Source organism: Pituophis catenifer, unplaced genomic scaffold (genome assembly GCF_029215685.1).
Source record: "Pituophis catenifer annectens isolate HBS135680 unplaced genomic scaffold, rPitCat1.0.hap2 SCAF_3, whole genome shotgun sequence".
Taxonomy (NCBI): domain Eukaryota; kingdom Metazoa; phylum Chordata; class Lepidosauria; order Squamata; family Colubridae; genus Pituophis; species Pituophis catenifer.
Window position 1 is genome coordinate 179,705,894 of NW_027256883.1, and position 27,389 is coordinate 179,733,282.

Genomic DNA, 27,389 nt, shown 5'->3' on the forward strand with positions numbered 1-27,389 from the left:
CTCCATCTAAATACAAGCTTTGACAATGACAAGGGAGCAATTGTGCCCTTAGAACATTTTTGAGAAAAATCTATAAATGAGCAGGTCCTGACAAAAGAATGTTGCCTTGTTCCAAAACATGGTTAAATATCTGACTCTATACTTCATTTACACCATTACTGTAGATCTGAGTGAAATTTTTCAAAGAGATAAGCTTCAATTCAATCTGAAATAAAGAATAAAGTGAAAATAGAACTTTTAAATTTCTAAATTTCAGTCAAAAGCATCCACACACTTCAGGGGTGAAATCCAGCAGGTTCTGACAGGTTCTGGAGAACCGGTAGCAGAAATTTTGAGTAGTTCAGAGAACCAGCAAATACCACCTCTGGCTGGCCCCAGAATGGGGTGGGAATGGAGATTTTGCAGTATTCTTCCCCTGCCACACCCACCAAGCCACACCATGCCCACCAAGCCACGCCCACAGAACCAGTAGTAAAAAAAAATGGATTTCACCACTGACACACTTCCAGATATTCTTGTTAGTTCTCAGTCAAAAGAAATGGCAAAAATCTTCCTAAATTGGATGATATATATTTTCCCTTACAAATATGCCTTTATAGGCATAAGTTCTCTTGAATGCTCCAAGTGAGTAACAAAGTTAATTTTAAAGAAACAAAAACAAAGCTTTTACATAGTTTTTAGTATTATGCTTTGTCCATTTTTTTTTAAAAAAACTAATGAATCTATACCATGCTACAATACAAACATGCCTTGGTCTTCTTGCACAAATAGAACATACCAATTGTTATTGGTTGGTTGTGGCTGTGAAGGGGTTTCAAGCTCTACAGCCTGGATGCTTATTTTTTTTACCCCACTCCCTACCCAGATGTCTTAATCTTGAATGAACAGTCTCACAACATGAAGGGAGAGCAAATCTCTAGAGCAACGTTGATGCTAATAACAAATGACATTGGGTAACATTCTGTCCAAAGCAACAGCAAGCCTAAGCTTGTTAAGTACCTTCCCCCATCGATCTACTGAAAAAGAGCCAGCAAGAGACATGAATAAGTACTTTTTATAGCGCAACTATTTATATAAAGTGTTGTGAAAAGAGGTAATGACTAATTTATTTGCTCGTTACATTAACCCTATTGCCTCCCCTTCTGTGTATCACTGAATGCTCTGTGTTGCAGTTTACAAACATTGAAAGAAATCTTGTCTATCAAAGTGACATTATTTTAAATAAGTATATAACAAACAGGGGTTCTGTGCAAACTAGACGAATGCTTTTTTTTTTTTTAACCAACCATTTGATCTCTTTGGAGCACAAATAGTTAAGGGTTATTATGATTCTTCCACAGACAAAATGTGTGAAATGAGACCCAAATTGAGAATGCGTAGGATGCAAATGTGGAGATATTTTGAATATTTTAAAGGTGACACACAGCTGTTAAAATACTGAAAGAAAAGGCAGCAAACAAACAAAGAACTGTGGATACATGTGCTGCCTGCAGTCAACATCGCATCATTTCCAAAGAATCACAAATAACAGTAATCAACACTCTTATTTTCTTCTCATCTGGCAAAAGAAGCAGAGAGAAGTGGGCAGGCATGGGCTAAATTCTAATAAAAATTCAGTTGTCAGAAAGTTCAAAAAAAATGGGTGAGCTTTTCATTTTCAAGAGCCCGGAGTTTTCAGTCACCTATATTGGTAGTGCTGAAAGAACAGCTCCTGTGGGGTATTTTTAAGACTTCATTCCAACAGTTAAAGGGTTTTTTAAAAAAAAATCCAAGCAATTTGCTGTATGAAATACCTGCTGATATTTTCCAGCCTTATATTTCATAGATTTGAACCTTTTTTATTCCCTGTAATGATTGAGGAAGTAATTCTGTTACTCAGAACCTGTTTACGTAACCAAGGGAAAAAAGAAACTAAAATTATTGACAAAACTGAAATATAATTTTAAAAGCTTTCATTTATCATAATAATTTCAATAATGAAATAAGCAGCAAAAGATAATGGACTGGGACTGACTCATGACCACTGAATTCTAATAAACTTTGTAAAAAAAAACCTAGACATATGACATATGAGTGAATAGATTTTAGGAATATGATAGCTGCAGCATTTGCCATCCTCCCAGGTTGTTTGCCATTACTGTGTCCACAATCACAGGTTCATAAAAATTGATTTATGTATATTAAAATGAATGCAAATGCCTTCTGGACAAAGAATCTCTCCATTCTTATGACAAGGTTTCTAATAGTTTTACTAAACACCTGTATTTTCTGAAGATTTGTATGATGATGTATTTTCCAAATGATGTTACTCTTTCCCCATTCTTAATTACAAGCATTAAGGCAGCTATAACATCAAAACAATACTTGGAAGCTGTTGGGATATGGATGGGGAACTGAGACTTTAGCTGAACCCTGGCAGGCCTGATTGGTTTGTGTTTTAGGGGCTTCTGGATCTGGGAATTGACCATGATTGCTGCTGGATGGAGTTGCATTGATCCAAATAGATCTGTGTGCAATCTGGGGATTGTTTTGGAGTCATGACTCCTGTTGAGAGGAGGTGGCACTTGCACCAATACCTGGGTCAGGAAGCACTACTCTCAGTTATCCTTGCACTGGTACTCGCCCAATTGACTACTGTAATGCGCTGTACATGGAACTGCCCTTGAAGATTATCCAGAAGCTCCAGATGCTTCAAAATGTGGTTGCATGGACAATTATGTCTGCTCCTACAACTGCACATGTCTGCTTCATGAGCTATAATGGTTGCCAGTTTGTTTCCAGGTTCAATTCAAGGTGCTGGTTTTGACCTTTAATCATACATGGAACAAGGCTGGGTTATTGGAGGGGTTATTTCCCCTCCCCCTTACATGTATTTGGCCCATCAAGTCAGGAGGCCAAACATGTTACAGTTTATGTCTACTAAGCAGCTTCATCTGATGGTATCCAGGAGGTAAGCCTTCTCTGTGGTGACACCTGCCCTGTGGAATATCATCCACTCTAAATGAGACTGGCTCTGACCCTAATGATTTTCCAGAAATCCCTTAAGACATAGCTTGATCAGCAGGCTTGGGGATCCCTATGAAAGTGGGGAGACCATGAAATGGCTTTATTATATGTAAGATCATGAATACACTCTTCAATGCTTTTAATTATATTTATGTTTTATTTTTAAGTGTTATTTTTAATTATTCTGTTGGACACCACCCAAAGCCCTATTTGTGAGTTGGGTAGCCCTATAAATTTAATAAATAAATAATGCTGAAATCAATATTATTTCAGATGATCCACTATCTTATTATATAAAGAAAATTTAAATATACAGAATAATCTGGCTGTATTCTGTACATTGTCTTTCTAATGTTAGAAGAGTCATAGAATTAAAAGTAATAAATTAGATCCAGTCTTAGTCATGCTTACAATTAACCCAATGAATTGACAAGGCAGCTAATCATAAACTTAAATCTACTGATTTGGATGATGCTATTCCAATAATCATTAACTCTAGATCTTACTCTATGAAATCAGAGTTTAAGACAGTGATCAGGAAAAGAGACTCAGATTATACAATTATAATTATATCAGGCAGCATCTCATGTAACTCAAGCAAGAATACAGATATTTTCCATTTGCTTTGCATTTTAAGACTTATTTTCTTGCTCGTGAAAGATCTAAATTGGTTTAAATAGCTATAAAAAAAATCAAGATTAAAAAAAATAGCTAAAATAGGCATATAAAGGGTGAAGAAATCATGCTTTGGAAAGGTGCACTAGAAATCATCATTATTTGATTTCTAGTGGGTTAATCATGTTAGTAGCTGCAGCATCATAAAAGTCCCGTAATCCATTTGCAGAATGATACGAAGTAAGAGAAAACTCCATAAAGACATTTAGAGACCAAACTATAAAGAGCTCAGACCCAAAATGAAAATCCACATTTGGTTCCAGTGATAATTCTTTCTCTTGATAAGTATACTGTATGTTTTTAAATTGCAGACTATTTCTTCAGACAAGGCAAATGCAGATGAAATACATTTATGACCATCATTTTAAGAGAATCAGTTTGGCTCATTCTGCTCCTTAATCCAAGGAGGAGGAAAGAAAATAGAACTGCTTTTGCTATTTATGCTAGATCTTCATTGCATTAAAAGCATCAGCACAACAGAAGCAATATATGTTGCTGTAACATACTGAGTTTTTAAAAAGTTGTTACATCCAGCATGGCTATCCAAAGCAATGAGACACACTGCTTTGCAGAAACTGCCTCAAAAAATTTATATTTTATATTTACATTAATTTGAAGTTTATTGAGTTGTGTTCTGTGATGCACGATGATCTTCCATATATATTTAGTACTGGCCTTGGGCAAATGGCTACTTCAGGGACCTGGACAGAACTCACATAGAAGCAGTAAAACACCCAAGGCAACTTTACTAAATATATGTAAGATCTAGAAATGCACTTTTGGGCCTCTGAATTTGAGCAGGAAGGAAAGAACTGAAGTAACTCTTTATTCTGCATTTATCTGCCTTTGTTTCTTCACTGTGTCTTATCTACTCAGTTCTTGCAACTAGTCACATGATAGGCCTTTCCCACAATATTCGTATGTTGCTGTTCCCACAACATACAAAGGTATGTTGTGGGAACAGTAGAGAAGGGTTAGTTGACCTAGGCAACTAATTGGGAGAGGAATTTAACCCCAAAGAAGTCAGTAATGCACCATCAGATCTGGAAAACCAAAACCTGTCCAGCTAACCCTTCCCTACTCATCAAGGCAAAAAAATAAAATAAAATGAAGAAATAGGGTGGCTGAAAAAGCATATTTTCTTTAACAGCACAAAACCAAAAAATTAACTTATTGCAGTGACCCAAGTATACTTACTGATGCTTGCTTGGCCCATTGGGAAGCAGCTGCCATATCATGAAATACATGTGGTACATTAGATACTTCCAGGACAAAACGGATGAAGCCTCTCTATTCCCCAAATAGCAATTTTTATAGAATATGATTGAATGATGCCAGAAGTACAAATAGAGCTGACGGGGTCACTAGGTGATCTGGCCAGGTGTGTTAACTGAATAGGGCCAATGACAGCACCACTACAGATATCTCCAGCATGCCCCATCCCATCCTTTAAGACAATAGGCAATAAATCTTTCCTTGACTTAGTTCACACTCTGGTGGGGCAGCTGTCACAACCACAATAGATAGATTCATATTGCATAACTTTTTTGATGATGTTCCAATTTTTTTTAAAAAAGTTTCTCAGAGTATACTAACAATTACCTAATTTTTAAAGCAAATTTTAAAATATTAAATAACCATTAAAACAACAGGAAATCCTAATTTCAGCATAATGGTCAGCTTTACAAGTCAGAATATATCAGGACTGAGTGACAGCTGCATCTCTGCCTTAAAAGCTGCCTCTGATAAAGGGGTTAATTTGGAAAGCAAGGGTATATGGGACAAAAATAATTTTATATCTTATCTAGGATTTTTAAGAGATGGGGATGAGATAATTCCTCATGTTCACATTCTTTGGAGTTTAGTGATTTGGAAGCAGAATGAAGCTACAAAGAATCTCCTTGTTCACACAATCCAATCATTTAATTTTTCCCTATAGCTGCATTAGTAAGCTCCAAATGAAAAAGTGCAATCTTGGCAAACTCAACAACAGCTGTTCGTGTCTTGGTGAATATGTTGAACTGCAGTCCTGTAATTTCCTGTGATCCAATTGGGAATTATTGCAATTGTGGCTCAACATCAGGTGAGCAAAAAGTGAGTCATATTTCTCAAATATTCCTATTCTCACCAACCTCCGTCCGTAGGATAACTCAACAATCTCAGTGAGTTTGATCACACCTAATACGTCAGTGTGCTGTGCCAAGTTTTCAGCATCTTGGACTAAACTTGGCATATCTATCGTTTCATATCTTCACCTCCAGCCCTTGGTTTGTGGGACAGTGTTAATTTTCATTAACACAGTGCAATTGCTTTCTTTTACTTAATTGGAAGGGGACCAAGTAAAATCAAAGCATGGAGCCAATTATCTAGGTCAAGTCTGTATTGGGGGAGGCTTAGCAAATTAGATTTCATTCTCCTAGAAAAGTGTGACCCAGCACTAATAGGGACTCTTGCACAGCAAGTCTTTGCTTTGCTGTTCTGTTTGAAAATGTCATTCACTAATTGCATGGCCTACATTGCTGGTAGACAGTTCATGGAGAATAAGATAGAGCAAATCCACAATCCAATTTTTTCCAGTATTTTTATACAACATTTTGTTTTCAAAAAATACAAAAATATTGTTTTAAATTTCTTGCTAAAACCAGAGGGTAGGAGGTACAATCTTCACATAATAGACCCTAATTTTCTCTAGCATAAGAAAGACAACTTAAATAAGCACAATATTCAAATTTTACTTTGCAGAAGCACCATATAAACAATAGCTATGAACACAGACCACGATTTGATAAGACAGGCTAACAAACAATTTAAAGGAAAAGAAGTTTCCAGTAACTTCAACTCAATCTGGAGAAAGAGGACCAGATACATTCAAAGAAATGCTCCATTTGTAAAAGCTAACTTTTGCATATTTGTGGGATTTATGAAATTCCAACAAGGCAGCCCTGTTTGCTGTCAGTTGCTCTTCATTTTCTTAATAAGGCTTTAGCGCTTGTAGTATTGCTCAGGAGTTATTGCCTGACAACTTTAGATATTTTTACTAAAATAATCTTGATTTCCTCTTATGTATTTATTGCATAACTTACATACATCATTCAAAAAACCTTTCAGTTCTGTTGTCCTAAAGGTGCTTTTTTCAAAAGGGATCTGGACTTTCTTGTTTTTTACACTTCTCATCCAAGAAAGCTTTTTCAGTTCTAACTGACTGGTGGGGAATGGAATTTATATTCTTTGCAGTCATCTGGTTGTTAGCACTCTGAGGGTTCGTCATTAGGTTTCTGAGGTTGAGACCACTTGTGGGTTTATCTTAATTTTTTTTTGTTTAAAAATTAGTTTTCCTAATGAGTTTTATATTAAATTTATTTTCATATTATGAACTCTCTGTTTAACATACTTTATAATGAACTTAATTCTTACATTTGTCTACTTGATTTCTTGAGTAGTTTTTTCCTTTCAATGAGTATTAGAGTTTTCAGGTTCTGCAAGTATACTTTCCTGGTTTAGATAACAGATAAATGGTTAAGCTTCAGAAACCAGAAAGCTCCAGTGTAAATAAGGACCAATATTATACAATAAGGGAAGATTTCTGTATTGCAATAATTGCAGTAAAAATATAGTCACACCAACTGAAACTTGCTTTCTTACCTATTCCCAAGACCAACATGTAACATTTGTCCTTCCAACAACTTTACTATGCTTCAATAGTAGAAATAGCTCTCCTAGTGGTTATTAGACACACACAAAAAGAGATGCTTTAATATCAAAGATGATTTGTAGCCTTTAATCAAATCTCAGCTGGTGGCAGCATCACCAGCAAAAAGAGGACATGAAATTTGGAAAGTCAAACTGAACTTTTCCTGGAGGCTGAGCCGTATGTATGTATGTATGTATGTATGTATGTATGTGTGTATGTATGTATGTATGTACAGTATGTATGTATGTACTGTATATGCAATTCTAGAAATGGTTTGTCATTGCTTTTTTTCAGGATCCTCCATTCCATTTTCTAGTTTAACCAACATCTCTGTAATTTCCAGATAGTAAACATCTAGATACTAATCAAAACTTTTTTTTTAACTTTCTGATATTTGCCAAGGGCAAATTTTATTTCCTTTTTGGGGTGTGTTATGTGATGTTTTCTGTCCTCTGAATCCTAAGACAATGCTGTAAAGTCAAAAGGAAGTGGTTTCTTTGCTGCTTTGCCATGATCAGAACAATCTGCAGGCTGCTAAGTCAGCAATCTTCTTTTTCCATCTCTTCCGTTGTGGGCAGCACTGGGTGTGCTGCTTTGGTCCACTTAGCTACAGTGCCAATTAGGAACTGGTCTGTTTTCTGGCCTAGCCAAATGGGCAAGTGCCAAGGAGCTTCAGCTATTTTCCCAAGGGAGACTGCTATCACCACAGCAACCACTAATTCTATGAATGGAGCTAGGACCCATATCCTTTTGCAGCTAGCTATAAATCAGAGAATGTCATAGGCATCTGGAACAAAGGACAACCGAGGAAACCCAGAAAGGGTATGATAGAGCAGAAGGATGGTGCTTGCAGAGATTATGGCAAAGGAAAGAGGCCAGCCTTTCATACACAGCTTAAAATACCTCGAACTGTATGTCTAGCTGAATTTTAAGCCAGTAGATTTCTGTAACTCATAATATACATTTTTATTTTATAAACATAGTAGATTTAGACATTTAGACCCCCTACTTTTCAGAGATCAACATTGAAAGCCCAGAGCCTTGGGCACCCCTGAAACATTTTCACAGAGGCCTCTTGGAATATAGCTATTGCAAACTGGTGACCTCATGACTTAGGCTTAGGTGACCTCATACTTGCAGGACCATCTCCAGCCGCTCTCCCACCATCCTGTGCGCTCTCACAGAGTCGGCCTCCTCAGGGTGCCGTCAGCCAAACAATGTCGGCTGACGGCCCCCAGGAGGAGAGCGTTCTGGAATGGATTGCCCACCAAGCTCAGGATAGCCCCCAACCTTCTTTCCTTCCGTCGCGAGCTGAAGACGTGGCTCTTTCGTCAACTCAACTGATCCGTTTGGGGATACACTGTCATAATTTTAAACTGTTTTTAATAGGGTTGCTGATTTTAATTTTATTTCATTGTGATTTGTATTGGAATTTGTCATTTTGTAAGCTGCCTTGAGTCCCTAGGGAGAAAGGTGGCATATAAATCGCAATAATAAATAAATAAATAAATAATAATAAATAGTTGTCCATTACTTTAAAGCAGAAGACACACAAAAAGTATTTTATATGTTGTAACATTAACTAGTTAAAAAAATAAATCTGCTCATGCAACCCTCCAAAACACAAGAAAACACAGAAAATCCTAGCCATCTCACTCATCACTCATTTAAGAATTGTCATCCCACTCACTATATCCCAGGTCCTATTCAAAAAAGTTGATCTTCAAACCATAAATATTTCCTACCTTTTCTGCAGTACAATATACTTCTACTATGTAGATTTTCAGTCTGGAAACTCTCCCTCACTTCTGCTAAAAACCGTAAAGTATATAAGCATGGCTCAAAAATCAGTTACATCGTTTCACCCTTGGCCCAAATTCTGGCTTTTCTACAGAATCTTATCTTGCTATGATAAGAGTTCTTGGAAACTCAAAGCACTCTCTCTCTCTCTCTCTCTCTTCTGTAAAATTTCATTTGGCCTAATAAAGGGATCGTATCATATGGATTGTAGATATATATATTTTTTCTCATGGCCCAGGTGGTTACTATTGCTTTTTCAAATCCTGAGAAACATTCATAGAATACAGATCAGGAAGGATCTCTGAAGCTGAACTATGGAAAAGATTTCTACCAATGCTCAGTCTTACTTCAATATCAACAGAGAGAAGAAATTACAACAGCCTTCCACTATCCTCTGCCATTTGGCCATGTTGGATCATCCTCTCCCCCTCACTGCCACACAAACACCAAAACTGGAACCAAGTTGCCAAGTTCATGAGTGGTGGCTTAAGGCATTTCATATATGCATATACAATTCATACCAACAATGTGAAATGCTGGACATAGGAAGGATTGTTCTGACCATCATACCTCAAAATTCATCACAGGCCCATCTGCTCACAAGTAATCCAATGTAATCCACTGGATATATAATATAATATATAATATACTCTCTTTATTTTGTAATGAGGAGGAGCCCATAGCGTCCTTCTTCTCCTAATTTAAGAGTGCATCCTTTTTCTGAAAGCTGTAAAACAATGATGACAAACAAAGGACAGGAGGTGAGTGAGCTCAAAATGAAGAGCGGGGTGCTCTCAGCAAAGGAAGGTCTGTTCCAAATTCAAATTAGGATAACCACAGACATTTATCGTATTGGGTGTATGAGTTACACAATGTATCCTGAACTTCTATTCATAGTATCCCTGGGAATCTACTTAGGCTAGGAATGATTTGGTCAATGGGACTTCATGATGAACCTGTCTTTATACCTGGCTCTCTTTCACATCCAAACTTCAATTCCTCTTTATGGGCTTGGAAATAAACCATTTGCCTCAAGTTCTTGTGATGTCATGGAGCAGAAAGGCAGAAAAGCTACTGTTGATACTTTTTCTAAGAGTAGGATGGAAAAGCAGCCTTGGAGTAACTATACTTCCAGACAAACCTTAAAAATATTTCCCTTCTAGTTAAAAAATCATTTTAAAATACACACTCGGGGATTAGGAGCAAACAAATAGCATTTCTAAAAACCACAGGAGACAAATAATATATCAAGGCTCGACTTTCCCTTTTATCTCCTGGCACATTAATATTTGTTGCATAGTAGATCCAAACCAGTTCTGATTTCAAACTTGGAAAAAGCATTAAGATGGTGGAGCAAGGGCCCAAATCCTGATGCAATTTCCTGTGGGTAACAAAATCAGAATTTGGCTTAATCTGGACTTCCAGATACTGAACCGTGTGCACAGAGTGGCTTTTCACTCCCTTGACATCTCTTCTGTCACACCAGCCTGCTCGCAACAGGAAATATAAATTACTCAAGAAAAAGCTGTTGTTGTGCAACTGGCATAATGTATTTCATAAACACAGATGTGATCAAGGGGGAAAGCAGCTTTTGAAGGAGAACAAACTTCTAATTCAGTCCTTGCCTAGGCAATAACCCTGATATTCAGTTTTATAAACCACAAACCCCATGCTGACCTCTTGGTCTTTCAAGGATGTTCCCTAGTACCAAGATTGTTTACTAACAATCCACACAAATTGCTGTGAATGATTTTCTTAACAGTTCTTTCATGCACTGTATGAGATGGGAATATTGTTACCGTATGTTAAAAAAAAGCCTGTTCCAAGTTTGTAAACCAATCCGCAGGTATTACATTTCTGATGAGTTTCAGGAAACATCACTACTAATTCAACCCAGTTTTAGACTTGTTAAAAATTAAAGTTTCAATATATATTCACTATATATTCAGTAAACCTACTTGTCACCTTCCACTTATAACAATCTACTCAGCACTTGATTGGCCCCCAAAAATTTGTTTGTTTTTAATTTCAGTCAGATTCAGGCAGCATATCTTTTTTGGGAAAGGCAGTTTAATCAAGTCTGGAGGCTGTGCATGATTCCCAAAGGTGGACAAGAAATGCAAAATGAACCAGTTTTACAAGGTCAATCAAGGTCATCTTGAACAAAGGAAGAATTGGTCCCAGAATATTAACTATCATTGTACCCTATGCAAGTGCCTGCTGGACTAAGAGAAATGTGCTCCTGATGTTTAAAATTGAAGCTAAAAGATAATGACCAAATATGGAAGGAATGAAGATCCTTTGGAGGCTCCTAAAGCAGTCAACTTTTATAAAAAGATTAGCAATAATTTGTCAGAATCGTAGCAGAAGCCAAAGCAAAACAATCTAGTACTTAGATGAATGGATTCTTCCACCAAGGATCAAGTGTGTGAAAGAATCAAACCCTGGTATGGTGATATTTGAACCAGCAAGAAGAAAGCCTTTGGATCAATCAGAAATCACTGAAAATTTTTGACTTCCAGGGAAGAATACAGACTAAAGATGTAGAGCCAACAACTGTGGCTAAGAACAAGGAACGATGAGTAGATTAGCTTCTTAGGCTCTCTCTAGACAAAGAGAGGTTGTGAGATCACTCAAGCTGTGCTCCATATGGTTGCTTCTCAGGTGGAGACTGCAAAGCAGCAGTTTCTGAAGGGTGGAAGAAGCAAGAGCCAAGGTAATATGCCATGGTTGCTCCAGCTGTAATTGGAGGCTTCAAAGAACATTAAGTTGACACTTCCTTTACTAATGACTTTTCAGAAATTATCTATTAACTACTTGAAATGGGCAGATGCCTTCAAAATAACAAGATTGGAAACAGCAGGTGAGTGTCTTTGATTCTTAATATATATGAAAAAGCTCTAATACAGCTGCTGATACAGTTCTACAGAGGAATTACTGAACCTATCATCTGCACCTCTATTACTGTCTGGTTTGGCTCTGCAACCCAACAAAACAGACACAGACTTCAGAGGATAATTAGAACTGCAGAAAAAACAATTACTACCAACCTGCCTTCCATTGAGGACCTGTATACTGCATGAGTCAAAAAGAGGGCTGTGAAAATATTTACAGACCGCTCACATCCTGGACATAAACTGTTTCAACTCCTACACTCAAAACGACGCTATAGAGCACTGCACACCAGAACAACTAGACACAAGAACAGTTTTTTCCCGAACACCATCACTCTGCTAAACAAATAATTCCCTCAACACTGTCAAACTACTTACTAAGTCTGCACTACTATTAGTCTTCTCATCGTTCCCACCACCCATCTCCTTCCACTTATGACTGTATGACTGTAACTTTGTTGCTTGTATCCTTACGATTTATATTGATATTGTTTCCTGATTGCTTATTTGTACCCTATGACTATCATTAAGTGTTGTACCTTATGATTCTTGATGAACGTATCTTTTCTTTTATGTACACCGAGAGCATATGCACCAATCACACTTGGCCAATAAAAAATTCTATTCTATTCTATTCTATTCTATTCTATTCTATTCTATTCTATTCTATTCTATTCTATTCTAATAATTTAAAATACACAGCAAAAAACAAAGCAAGGTATTGGCAATAGAATTTTTAAACAGATTACGGCCTCTAAAAATGTTGAAATATTTTATTTTGAATATTACAATTTTGAAATTGATTCTAAAGAATAAACTATTTTGGTTAGAAAGAAAAATTATTTCTGATATTACAGATATAAAAAGAGAAATAACAAGATATGCAACTTTATAATGGCATTCAGAGACATTTTGGAGGAATTGTACTTTCAAATAAAATTCAAGGATGTGAACAAGAATTAGTCAGTAGACATACAAAAACAAGTTGGATGATGGTCTAAAAATTAAAAAGGAAATAAGAATGCCATTTCCAGAGAGTAATTGGAATAATTTCTTCTTTCTGGGCTTGAGGCTTCTTAAAGTTTTGAAGAAATTGGAGACAAGAACCAATAATCATTTAAATAGATTAAAAAGCAAGATTTTTAAAAAAGAAAGAATACAAAGTTAGTTTATTTGATCAGTGTTAAAATGGTATTTGTTATTTTGTATGATTCATTTTGTACTTGCTGACATCTGCACTGGAAAAATATGGTATTGGATTTGCTTACAGTTACTGTAATATGGTATTTAAATCTTCCTCTACAGCTACTTTGTATATCTTAATGTGACAGCATCTAAATTGGCTTAATATCTAATTGTCTTTCTACTTTAAGGAATATCTGTGAGCTTGTTCTCTTAAAAAGAGATAATGTCCATCTTTGTCATGTTAAGTTTCAGCCTTTTGATACATGGATGCTGCAACTATACTATGATTTCTAAATGTGGATTTGCTTATGGTTAAGAGTTGAGATATGGGTTGACGAATTCTACAATTTTTAATGTTATTTTAGGACTCTCTTTGAACTTTTTGCTGACAGTTGGATTGAAGAAGATATTACTCATTGGATTTCCATAAAGTTAAGTTATGTGATGAAGAATTTTATATTTGTTAATTAAAAGGAGATATAAAGATAGTGATGTTGTTTATCTTTTTCTTGAGGGTGGGAAGTTGCTTTCTTAAGGTTTTTTTCCTTTATTTTTTTCTTGCACTGTTTATTTCTTTCTTTTTTTTTTAGTTTACATTATCTTTTACTATTATGATTAAAACTTTTAATAAAAATATGAAATATTGAAGACTTTCAACATGCCAGAAACTGAACAGAAGATGGAGTTCGGTAAAGTTTTAGAAACAAGCCAAATTGGTCCGCTTAACATATCTATCCTGGTTAACTCCACTAATCATACAGGAGATTCAAAATGACAGAGCAGAATTTAGGAGGGTATTAGAATAGTACAATTTCTAGAGATGGTATCTGGGGCAAGACTAAATTTGCACAAGAAATAGTTTACCTCAGAATATTTTATCAGTCAGCAATGCCCCCTGCACCCTGGTATTCTTCAGATATACTCATTAAAAGTACTCCAATACATTGAAGGACACCAGATCCAGGAAGTCTCGATTAGCATCTTTCAGCAATATCTAGATTAAGTTATCCTTGAATTTATTTGTCCCTGAACACTGACTTTAGGATCATTTTCCCAGTTTCACTCTGCTTTGCAAATTAACTATTACTAAATCTAGAATGGTGACTCTGTGGTTGTAAGCAAAACATGATTTAGAACATGGAACATGTTGTGTGAAACCACATTATAAACTTTGTTACTAAGTAACTAACTTTGTTACTAAGTTTATAAATGTTGGAGTAGTTTACAGGTGAGCCTGTTGTGCAAAACCAGAATTAGTCTATGGTGCAACAAACCATCACTTTCCACAGCAAATAGACTCAGTGTGTTTCTTAAAGTCTTTTAATTGAAAATAGTGATGACTTGCTTAGAAACTTTTCATATATTTTATGCTACTGTATAACAGTTTACGCATGCTATAAATAATAGAAAACCCTGCTGGAAGAGCATGTTCTGTTCTATATGAAGCAACAAAAGCACGATCATAAAAGCGGTGAAATTCTAGGAGCTGTGAATACATAAGACAGAAACATTTGGACAAAAGCAGTTAGGGAAGATTTTGGAGAATCAATGTTAATGATACTCCAGGGAATCGCTCAACTGAACTGGGGCATCATAAACTTTCATTTGGAACAGCGCAGACCTGGCTCGTCTTGCACTTTCGGCTGTCTAATTTCAGCACAGAAAACATCTCACCTGCAGCCACTCTACAAATTACTTGGGCAACCCACTTTGGTGGGTGAGGGAGGAGCCGGCCGTCTTCTTTCTTTCCGACGGGCTCTTTCCAGCATCTGCTGGCTATGAATTAGGGGAGACGAAGTCCACTTTATATCTGGGGGGATGGAAGGCCCTCAGGTGGGGAAAGTTAGGCAGCAAGCCCCGTCCGACACCTGATCCCCATCAACTACACCCGTTGAATTGGAGCCAAGGGGAGGATGCCTCAAGATCCCCTTCCCGTCTCCCCAAGCCACTATGGGGCCCTTTCCCTTTGCCCCAGTTCACACTCTCCCTCAGGGCATGGTGGGGCACGAGGAATCGCAAGTCAGGGGGTTCCTTCACTCACACGGCAGCCTTGCCTGCCGTCCAAAGTAGACACTCCCAAGGGAGCGTCTGGAAGCTAGGACCAGCTAGAGAGGAAACACAGCCGCTGTTGTTTTCACACAGCAACACCGAGATGGACTTTGGTAGCTCTTTATGGACATTGCCCCTCGGGAACGTCTGAGTGAGGCTTAAGCACTCCTTAAACCAGAGGTCTTCAAACTTGGCAGCTTTAAGACTTGTGGACTTCAACTCCCAGAATTGGCTGGAGAATTCTGGGAGTTGAAGTCCACAAGTCTTAAAGCTGCCAAGTTTGAAGACCTCTGCCTTAAACCCTGACAAGTGACATTCAGTCCAATAGACATTGACTGTTCTTCCCTCCTCTCCCTCTGGTCTTTCCCTGAAGAAAGAGTTAACACTCTTTCTTCAGAAATTCAAAGTATGGAGTCCAAATACCTTTTTAAAAGCAAGTACATGCAGTACATGCATAATTATGTTCCGAAGAGAGAATGGCCTCTTAAAACCCAGCTTGCATCAGAGTCCCTGAAAATAATCAAAGTAATGTGTAATATCACATTACTGGCTAAGGAGCTCTGGTGGCTCAGCAGACTAATTAACATCCACTTACATCTGCTGCCTGCAATTACTGCAAGTTCAAATCTCACCAGGCTCAAGGCTGACTCAGCTTTCCATCCTTTCTAAGGTAGGTAAAATGAGGACCCAGATTGTGGGGGCAATAATCTGACTTTGTATAAATATACAAAAGTATGAAGGCTATTGCTTAACGCATTGTAAGCTGCCCTGAGTCTCCAGAGAAGGGCGGAATATAAATCAAATTTTATATATATATATATATATATACATACATACATACATACATACATACATACATGCATACATATATATATATATATATCAGCAGCAAAAACCGTTTTTCTAAAGTTTTCAATTTTTTATTATTGTATCACATTAAAATAGTTTGGCTTCTCCAACCTGCTATTTTCCAGACCTGTTAGGATACAACTCTCATCATTCCTAGCCAATGTGGCCATTCTGTTCTGGGCATTGGTTGTCTAACAACCTGAGTGCACTAGTTGGGTGAGGCTGGGGTAATTCCTTATCTGAAGCCCAAGTTCTTCAGCAACAGCTTCTGTTTCCTTATTTGGAACAGAAATGCAAGATATAAACAAGCAAGAGGATGAACAATGTTAAGCACATGTAAATCACGGATTAAAAGCAGAGCCAAGGTGGGGCTTATCCTAATTAGGAGTAGAGGAAGAAGTCTAAGTTAGATCTCTAATAACAATGGAATTAGAATCCAAAACGCCTGTTAAGAGTTTGAAGGATCACATGAAGGAATGTGACAGAAGTTCTGCTGCATTCTAGTTAAGCCTCAGCTGGGATGCACAGACCCAGCTTCATGACTGCCAGAAGTGACAGTGAAATCTTCCCCCACTCAAGTGGCTCTGCAAGAAAGCCCAACAAAGCCTTGAGCCCACTAATATGAATCAGCTGGAACTGCAGGGCAAGGCATGCCATTTTCTCCAAAATACCCACCGCTAGCAAATAGGCAGCACCTGTTTCCCCAAAGAGGTGATCTGCTCTTCAGGAGGTTTTGGTGTTGGACAGCTCTCTGGAGACATTGCTGTGCGCCATAAAGGTTTTGCAGGATCACTGAGCAAACACAAAAGCCTGCAGAGCTGTATTTAAGTGTGTTTTTCACACCGGGTTTTACCAATAGTGCTTCATATGTGAAAATGCATAAACAGCAAAAGAGAAATTTCATATACTTCCATCAGTGGAAACTAGGTTTACATTGCTACTAAAGACTGATTTCAAAATGCTATCGTCTCCAACCTTGGCAATTTTAAGACTTGTGGACTCCCAGAGGAATTCTGGGAGTTGAAGTCCAAAGTCTTAAAGTTGCCAAGGTTGGAGACTCCTGCTCTAAACCACAATCTTAAAGAACAATCCCTAAGCAATCTGCAACAAATAGCCAATCAATTAAAATAACTCTCCTCCCCATTTGTACAAACAGTATTGGGGGGGGGGGATTACAGAAGTCCCCATCTCTCTGACTGAGGGAAAAAAAATTCTAAATTTCATGATTATGGAGGGTTTATCTATTATTCTGTCATTGCTATAGGCTCTCCACCTCATAAGAGTAATTCAGGGATAATGCAATTCAGATATTCTGGATTTTAGCACTTCTCAGCCTTAGTCTTTATGCCAAATGGCAAATATTTGTGGGATCTGCAGGCTAAAACTTGTACAGGGCAGTAATACCTAGTGTATTGAAAAGACTGGTGATTATAAAGAAATATTTCAATCCATGTTTGTAGAATCAGAGTCTTTTAATAATGACCTTCTTTGAAAGAAGAAAGGGGCATAAATTTCTAGCTTATCAGCATGCTATCTCTGCCAGTTCAAAATCAGTCATTATGTTGTAATAAGATATGTGAAGTAGCCTCATATTTTATCAAGCACAAAGTTAGATTAATGCAAGGCATATTTTTCAACATTAGCCATTAAATCAACCATGTTATTTAATTAATTAAATTTAAATTATTTTTCTGCCAAATAACTACCAAAACTAATTTAAATGTGCAGGCAAGCACATTATACAGTCCTCCAAAATTTGAAACACACATCATCAAAGTACTCATCGAAATCTCCCTCCACTTGAAAACCAATAGACCTGAAAATATATGCCATATATTTTCTCATTTGCAGTCATTGATCCTAAATGTTCCCTGAATTTTGCAGGAAATATTTAATCTATTTCATTTTATGCGGGAAACATTTATTTCTTACTGCAAAATGTTGAATATATTATTATGTAGAGAAATAGTTTTCATGTTCTAGAGTCCATTAAAGATAGCTAAGGTGTGACAAAATGTAAACAGTATGTATGGATTGTACAGTATAGGTGTATTGGGACTTGCAGATTGTTGTCAGTCCTCTCAAACAAGATGCAACATGATGAAGTAATTCTACTTTAATGTAAAGTTACATTAACAAAGTCTTGCAAGTCTGAAATTACAATATTCCCACCACAAGTTTTAACTGCTTCATCTATTAGGGCAATCCTTCTAAGTTTCTTCTGTGACTGTTAATGCCTGCCTTTTATGTCCGATTGTTTCCTGGCAGCACCTCCTCCCCTTGTTCCTCAAGGTCATCCAAACTTTCCATTACACAAATTATTTTGCAATAATATCAGTGAGATGTGGTCAAATAAATGGTCTACTTCAGCGGTGAAATCCAGACGTAATTTTTAAACTAAATTGGTGGACATCACCACATTTATTACAGGATATTTCCTATATTGTATAATACTACTCAGTGGTTGGAATGACATGTTAGCATTAAAAAATAATCATGATTTATTGAAAAAACTGCAACTGCACCAAGATCACGTAAACCACATTGTCATGTTAAAATCCAACTTTCAAAAATAACTCCCTTTTTCTATGTTGTTTTAACAGCCTCACAAGCAGCAGCAAAGTCAATGTAGATAAATTCATGTGAACCGAAACAAGAGATAATAAATTGTTACGGAAATGCTCTGAGGAGCTACCAGTGAGTCATTTGCTTATTTCTTCAGAACTTCCCAAATGCTTAACCACAACGTCTGGCCTAATAGGGTTTCTCAAATTTTGTAAAGTGAATGTAAACAACATACCCCGTTCTAAGAAGGCATTGCTACTTTCAGTGTGGTTGGATTAAGCTTCAAAGGATGAAGGGAAAGAGACCTCCCTCTTAAACAAGATTTAGATCTTGCAAAGACTTGACAAGAAACAAAAAAGCTGTTTATGCCATCAATTCATAGTGTTTGCATGCATGCTTATATGTATACATCCTTACATGCAGTGGTAAAATCCTTCCCAATTTGCCACTGGTTTGCTGCCCATGCATGCACAATTCACACCAAATACACGCTGTGTGCATGCGCATGTGCAGTACGTGCCAATCAAAAAGGAGGGTTGGGAAGGTAAGTAGAACAGCGAGGGGGGGGAAACAGCTGTGCCGCGTGACTTAGATTCACTAGAAAGCAGGATTTCCTGCTTTCTAGTTATTTTAAATCGTGCGGCACAGCTGATCGTCGGAAATATCGGTTCGGACCCACCAGTAGCTTTTTTTTACTACGGATTCGCCTGAACCAGTGTGAAGCAGTAGGATTTCACCACTGCCTACATGATACCACAGAGAAGATGATGTAGCTGTGTTATAATATTCCATCCATCATGTTTTGGTGGCCATGCCTGTATATATTTAGCTCTTTCCCTTTTTTTACCTAATCTTATTTTCCTCCAAGTTTGTACAACAGGATTGATGCCTAATTAAAACTCACTTAAAAATCATGCCATATTAATATCAAAATACCTTATGTGTTTAAAAACATCTCAGTTATATCACAAAAAATTCTGCATAGTTCCAACTCTTAGAAAGATGTTATCAGCATGTTAGAAATGAATTATTAGTTCAGCTACATCATTCTTCAAGTCATTTTGGTCTTCCTTTCTTTGTACTTTATATAATTGGAAATGTTGCCTAGAATATAACATGTTATTACTTTCCCTATCTCCTTAATACCCCTTCTGTCCCACATCTCATCATTTTTTATTCTGTAAGTAAGATTAACAGCACAAAACTGAGTTCAAAGACATATTCAAAGACATATTGATGGCGCATTTTATCCTATGTTTGTCTCATTTGTTTTTGTTATTTTACCTTGCATTAAATTTTAAAATTTAATTTCTAAGGGCATCCCTTGGAAAGCAAGCTTTTGCAATCAAATTCATTCAGATGTGATGAATTACATCTTCCGTCATTTTTATCCAAGATCCAAGAGAAGTGGAAGTTTTGATCCAGTACATCTGGAAAACACCTCAGTAAGGAAAGTGTTGAAATTTGATACACATTAATACTATATATAAAGAAAAAAAATCTAGTAGGCAGCAATTAGGCAGAAACTGCATTTAAAACTTAATCAATTTGTATTTTTCCCAATATTACATATTCGTCTGTGTGTGTGTTTGTGTATGTGTGTGTTATCAAGACCCTCATACCAGGGGTGAAATTTAGCAGGTTCTGATGGGTTCTGGAGAACCGGTAGTGGAAATTTTGAGTAGTTCGGAGAACTGGCAAACACCACCTCTGGCTGGCCCCAGAATGGGGTGGGAATGGGGATTTTGCAGTATCTTTCCCCTGGAGTGTGGTGGGAATGGAGTTTTTGCAGTATTCTCCCTCTGCCACGCCCACCAAACTACACCCACCAAGCCACACCCCGAGAACCGGTAGTAAAAAAATTTGAATTCCATCACTGTCTCATACCCTCATACCAGTTAATGTGGGAGGGGCAGCAACATGTCTGACACAACATATACATATTAATTCAATTGCATAAAACATGTGCAATTGAATTCAATTGCATAAAATATATTATTTATATAGCAAACCAACTATGTAAGCTGTGTGATTCTAGTGATTTTAGCAACCAGAATTGTTTCTCCTTTCATAAGCCTATGATTACATATACCATATGACAAAGCATATCACAAAAGGAGGATACCAGTTGTTTCTCTAGAGGCCACCCAAGAAATGTGTCATAGTATTTTTAATTTTTTCAGAGAGAGTAGAGCTGGAATACATATTTCTGAACTGAATTCCATGTTTGTGATCCATTTTCCTGTGAACAGAACAGGTTCAGATACCAAATAGAATAAAATCAGATTTGCTGGATTAGAGTCTCTGCTATTTAGCTTTTCGGCTTTCAGTAATAGTAGTTCACTCCTCACCAACAAGTTGTTTTCCATATATATTAGACTTCAACTCTTATCACTTCCAACCAAAGCTGAATTAATGAATTGTTCCTCTGCTTTCATCACATGTTATGGTTAACAAACAGCTTGCACAAAATCAAAGTCAACCTCTGCAAAAACCCAAAGAAATGAATGGCTAATGAACAACAAAGGGAAAGATGAATCAGAATTCAGCCACTGAATGCTAAACATCTGTTTTTGCAAAGCTGAGTGGATATTATGAACTGCACCACAAATGCTTTTTATCTGTTTTTCAAAATCTCAAGGATCTGTTTAATGCAATGCATTCAGTTCTTAAAGAGAATGTATCCTTCCTACAGGCATTCCAAACTAATCAGTCTAGTAGATAAACCAGCCTTTTACTTATATTGGGTTCTAACTAAAAAAAAAAAAAGCATATATTGTGGGGGAATCAAGGCAGCAACTCCCTGCCTTGACTCCCCCACAATAGGGAAATACTGATATTTATCAGTTAATTTTAATAGTCTCTTTTAGAACAACACCTCACTAAAGAATATCATCGCTGTGCAAGCCTTCTCCAGTCCAAACATCCTCTAGATCAGGGGTCTCCAAGCTTGGCAACTTTAAGTCTGGAGGACTTCAATTCCCAGAATTCCCCAGCCAGGTTTTATTTTGAATAAGCATTGGATTCCACACACAAGTCTATAAATAAGCAGCAAAGCAGAACTCCCACTCCAACTACAATACAATTACTGTTGGCATTTCTTTAGTCTTAATTGGATCAAGGCTGAAGACCTACATTATCAATTTTTTCGCAGGCTGTAAGAGGAAAAACAGTGTGCTGTCTTCTTTTAGGCAATTCAGGCACTCTCAAACTATCTCTGCCTGTCTTAAATGATTAACTCTCTTTTTAGCCACATATCCTCAAGAACCTTCTTATTATAAAGGTTTTGTTGAATGCAAACTATAGAGAAATGTCAGGTCAACTTTTAATGCAGCAGAGCGCATGACATTGCTGTCAAGCAGAAATGAGCAATGAAAACAAAACGTAATGGGGGACACAGAGTGCAGGCAGCAGATCACTTCTGAAGAGATGGAAAGAGATACCAGAACTTGCTGAATAATATCAGTAACTAGCCTTACATAAAACAAACACAATAGGCTATTATAAACCTTATTTCACTTGCAATGAAAATATAACAGAAGAAAGTAGAAAAAGAAAGGATTTTGGGGGAAGAGTGTATTGCCCCCAAGCATAAATACATAGAAACCAAGAAATTTGGATTAACTTCAGTGAAATACGAGGTATACACAAAACAACTTTTTTTAGTGAATGACAGCATACCAAGGGGTGTTCAGGTCTGAAGATGTATCTAGCAAGCAGACCTATGTACTCTTTTTTTTTAAAGAAACTTACTAGCAAGTTCAAAATCTTCAGAGCCATTTCAGGAATTGTTTGAAGTTAAGGATATATAACAGAGCTAATGCTAAAATGTCAGCCCTTTGAGGAAAGCCAAATAAGGAAACAGACTGCAAAGATTTCATGCTGCTTTATTGTTGTAAGCAGTGGTGGGATTTAGCTGGTTCGGGCCAGTTTGGGTGAACTGGTAGTTAAATTGCTGGTTGGCCCCACCCCTTCCCTCCCCGCCCCTTCCAGGAGTCCCCACACACTCCATTTTAGCTTGTGGTGAGGCAGGGTGACCCCGCTGCCCATTTTTGCTCCTAGGAGGCTGCAGGGAGGCCTACTAGGCCCAAAACCGGCCACAGGGGGCCCGTTTTTGCTCCCAGGGTGGTGCAGCAGGATGAATGCTGCCTGTCAGACACCCCTGGCCACGCCCACCATGGCCATCCCACCCAGTCAGTCATTAGGGCAGAGAACCGGTTGTTAAATTATTTGAATCCCACCACTGGTTGTAAGGTATAACCACAGAATATCGAAAGCTTATCTAAGTTTCTCTCTGCCCCATCTTACACCAAATAAAATCAAGGTGGATTTATTTTGAGTTTTTTTTACACCCTTTCTATTTTCTCAGGATTGAATTACTATTTCTCCTCCCTTAACAGCTCATCCATAGCTTCATCAAGAACATCTCTATATTCCTTGACTCCTTCTGGAATCATCATCCAGTCAGAGCTGAAGAAGCTTCTTGGATATGAAGCAAAACATCTTCAGAGAAAACCCAAGAAAGTCCAGTTGCATCTTGAAAAAGCACCTTTGGGACAAGCATTGACCTGGATGACTGAGAATTTCCATAGACACTCTGAAATCTTACATTACAAAGTAGCTGTGAGCAGTGTAGTTGATGGAGAAAAAAAAGATTGATGAAGACCATTCAGATTCATGTTAATGTTAACTAGGATAAGGTGACCAGACGTCCCGCTTTTGGCGGGACAGTCCCGATTTTTAGCAATTTGTCCCGCGTCCCGCGGCGTTTCAAAAAAGTCCCGATTTTTCATTCTCCCGCTGCCTCTTGAGCCCCAGCTGATGGCTAGAAGAAAAAAAAACTGTTTAAACTCTTGCCCGGGGCTTCAAAGGGCCGCCCTACAGGCAATCAGTGTAAAGAGTTCCTGAAGCAGTTTTTTTTTCCTCTAGCTAAACTGCAGAAACGAAACCGAAACCAGGATCTTTGGTGCAACATGACAAAATGAGGCAGAGAGATTTATTTTTATTTTTATTTTTCCTCCCCAAAAAAGGTAGGTGAAAAACTGCAAACAATGGGAAATTTAGGAGGAGAGTTCAAGATTTTAAAACACAAAAGAAAAAAAAGCTGTATTTAACTAGGGAATTGTAATAATTGAGATACTATTAATTGTATATTGTGTTGAAAGCAGAAATGGTTAAGTTGTGGTTCAGAGGAATATATGGGGGAAATTATTTGGTTTATTATTATTGGTAAATATAATTAATTGATTTGTAAGAAATTGGATTGCATGGAAATAATTGGAATATTCATGTTCATATTAATATACAAAAAAGATAGTTTTATAACTAATTGATTTATATTAAAATGTTGAATTTGTATTAAACAACTGTATTACATAATTACATAATTAAACAATGTGAGGATGGATATAAAAATAGATGACAATGGGAAGGGGTATAATATAGAATAGAAGGGAAAAATTGAATTTGATTAAGATTAGAGATGAGGATGAAGGGTAATATTGTTTTTTTTAAAAAAATAGATGAGGAATAAATATGGCAAAAAGGAAATATAGAAATTGTAAATTTAATTGAAATGACTAAACGCTGTTTAAATTTGTGAACCAGCCAAATATTCTGTTCAAACAAAATACATTGTATGTTTGTATATGTGTTTCTAATTATTGCTATTTATTCATATTTGTTCTCTTTTATTCTTTAAAGTTTAACAATTCATTCTTTATCTTAATATCTTTATATTTGCTTGGGGTTGGCTTTCTTCCCTTTCATCTTTTTTATTGTACAGCAATCTTTCTCCTCAAACCTACCACCTCTCTCTTTTCTTTCCTTCTTACTTTCTCTTCCCCCCACCCCCTTTTTCTCCTCCCTACTTCCTCTTCCTTTCTCCTTCTCCTCCTCTCTTCCTCCCTCTCTTACCCTCACTCCTACTCTAATTTCCATTCCTTCATCCCTCTCTATTGCTGTATCCTTTAATGCATATGGACTACTCAGAGGGCTGAAAAAGTTATTTTTGACTGGTCCTCACACTTTTGACCAGTCCTCGAACTTATGACTGTCCTCACATTTTACATTTTTGCCCTATCTTGTCATCATGGTAAAGAGAAGCAGTTGTGAAATGAGTGACATGGTTGTTAAGAATGCTGCACGAGCATAAATGTGAGGATGGTCATAAGTGTGAGGACCAGTCAAAAGTGCGAGGACCTGTCAGAAATGACTTTTTTCAGCCCTCTGGTTAGTCCTTTTGTGCATATGGACTACTCAGAGGGCTGAAAAAGTTATTTTTGACTGGTCCTCACACTTTTGACCAGTCCTCGAACTTATGACTGTCCTCACATTTTACGTTTTTGCCCTATCTTGTCACCATGGTGAAGAGAAGCAGTTGTGAAATGAGTGACATGGTTGTTAAGAATGCTGCACGAGCATAAATGTGAGGATGGTCATAAGTGTGAGGACCAGTCAAAAGTGTGAGGACCTGTCAGAAATGACTTTTCAGCCCTCTGAGTAGTCCCTATACACATAGCCATGGCCACCCGGTCACATGACCAGTTAGCCACGCCCACCCAGTCACATGGCCTCCAAGCCACGCCCACACAACAAGCCACGCCCACAATGGTGTCCTTCTTACCAATGTTAAAATCTGTTCACCTTACCCTATACACATAGCCATGGCCACCCGGTCACATGACCAGCTAGCCACGCCCACCCAGTCACATGACCAGCTAGCCACGCCCACAAAATAAGCCACGCCCACAATGTCCCTCTTTACCAATGTTAAAATCTGGTCACCTTAAACTAGGATGTTTAATGTTATATCTGAACTTTTCTTAAAAGTGATAGAAAGTTCAAGGAGAGAAGATGGAAGTATAGCCAACAACATCTTAATCCTTCTAACTAAATCTTTAGCCTTACCCAATCTACTCCTCTCCAATCATGTTGCACTTCCTCTCCCACAATTCCCATCCAGCAGAGCCTTAATTCTGGGAGTCCATCTACATTTATAAATTTCTTTTTGATATGAGAAGCATAACAGCTTCTTTCTCATCTACTGGTGAATATATTAGTTAGTTCTGGGATATTGTTCTGGAATGTAGTGGACTCTGTAGCATGATAAACATTTCAGAGAAAAGCTACAAAAACAATTTTCTATTTGGAAACTCCAACGTACCTATCACAAATGCCAAAATGATTATTATAAACTGTTTATTTTACAGTATCAGAAACTGAAAGGTAATTCAATGGGAATCTTGCAGATTGGTTTCAGAAGAAAAGCCAACATTTTAAAGCCACTAAGGGCCATTTAGCTTTTAAATAATCCTAACTTTTTTCCTAATACCTCATTGAGTTTTAATCTTTCAAGGATGTTCTAAACAAGATATAATGCCAAACATTAACATCAGAAATATACATATAAACATTAAAATGACCCACCTGGGAATTTGCTAGAACCTAAGGTGATACACACCTTACAGGACCTGTGCCTTGAGCACTGTTGCACTCTTTATATCTATATCTTAAATCTATATCTTTATATCTATACAGAAGTATTATTAGTAATTTAGAAATGTCTCTTGAAATATTCAAGGCCAAAGATTATATTGATGTATTGTCTACATTTTGGGGTAGATATAATGGAGATCAGCAGGAAAAGCAGGTTACTGCATTTCATTAGCTGTTGAAGTTCCCTTTTGAAACTTCAACTTCCCTATCTGAAACCAGGCATTATAATCACATGGAGAAGAAAAAAGAGAACAGAGTAGCTGAAACAGTTTCATTTTTGCACTGCTGTAGTCTCTGCTCTCAGTATTTGGAGGTCAGCAGAATGAGTGGATTAACTTCAGTTTCTTTTCTGAGCTTGAATAATACAAAAAACACAGACAACCTAAGAAACTAACAAATATCTATGGTACAAGTTTGATTAAAAGCACTGCACCTTAACCACAATTTGCACCAATACGATAAAAAATAAAATGGTATTTCACTCATAGAACTGGAACAAGCAGCTAGGGCCATTGATTCCAGTCCTCTGTTTAAGGGCAGGAGTTCTAATTAAGATGTCTCCAACTCATCTAGCAAAGGGAAACTCAGCATCTTCCTTGGTAATTGACCCACTGTCATCCTATTCTCACTGCTAGAGAGTTTTTCTTAACATTCAAAATGACCTGGTTTAGTCTACTTGATGAAGGTGGCATTCGTCAAAATTTGTTCAATGATTTCTATACGCAGCATGATACTCTTTTCTTAGGTCAGCCTTATTGAACCTGAAACCCTTCAAATCGTGTTGGTCTATTCCCTCCCACCAAACATGGTGGGAAGTATGGGAATTGTTATACAACTCACCTGGAGGGAATCAAGTGAAGAGATTGCCTTAAAAAAAATTAGAATGTACAGCATCCGAGATCGTATACCAGGGAAAAATATGCTGCAGATTTTATCAGAAAAAGTGAAGTATGAAAAGTTGAGATCAAACCTAAATTTATTGTCTACCAACTAATGTGACACTTATTGTCACTTAGATCAGAGATCACTTAGATCAGCAAAGCTGGCTGAGGAATTCTGGGAGTTGAAGTCCACAAGTCTTAAAGTTGCCAAGGTTGGAGACACCTTACTTAGATAGTCAAACATAGTTTATGAAGGGCAGGACCCATCTGACTTTGTCTAGACTAGCAGCCTAGCTT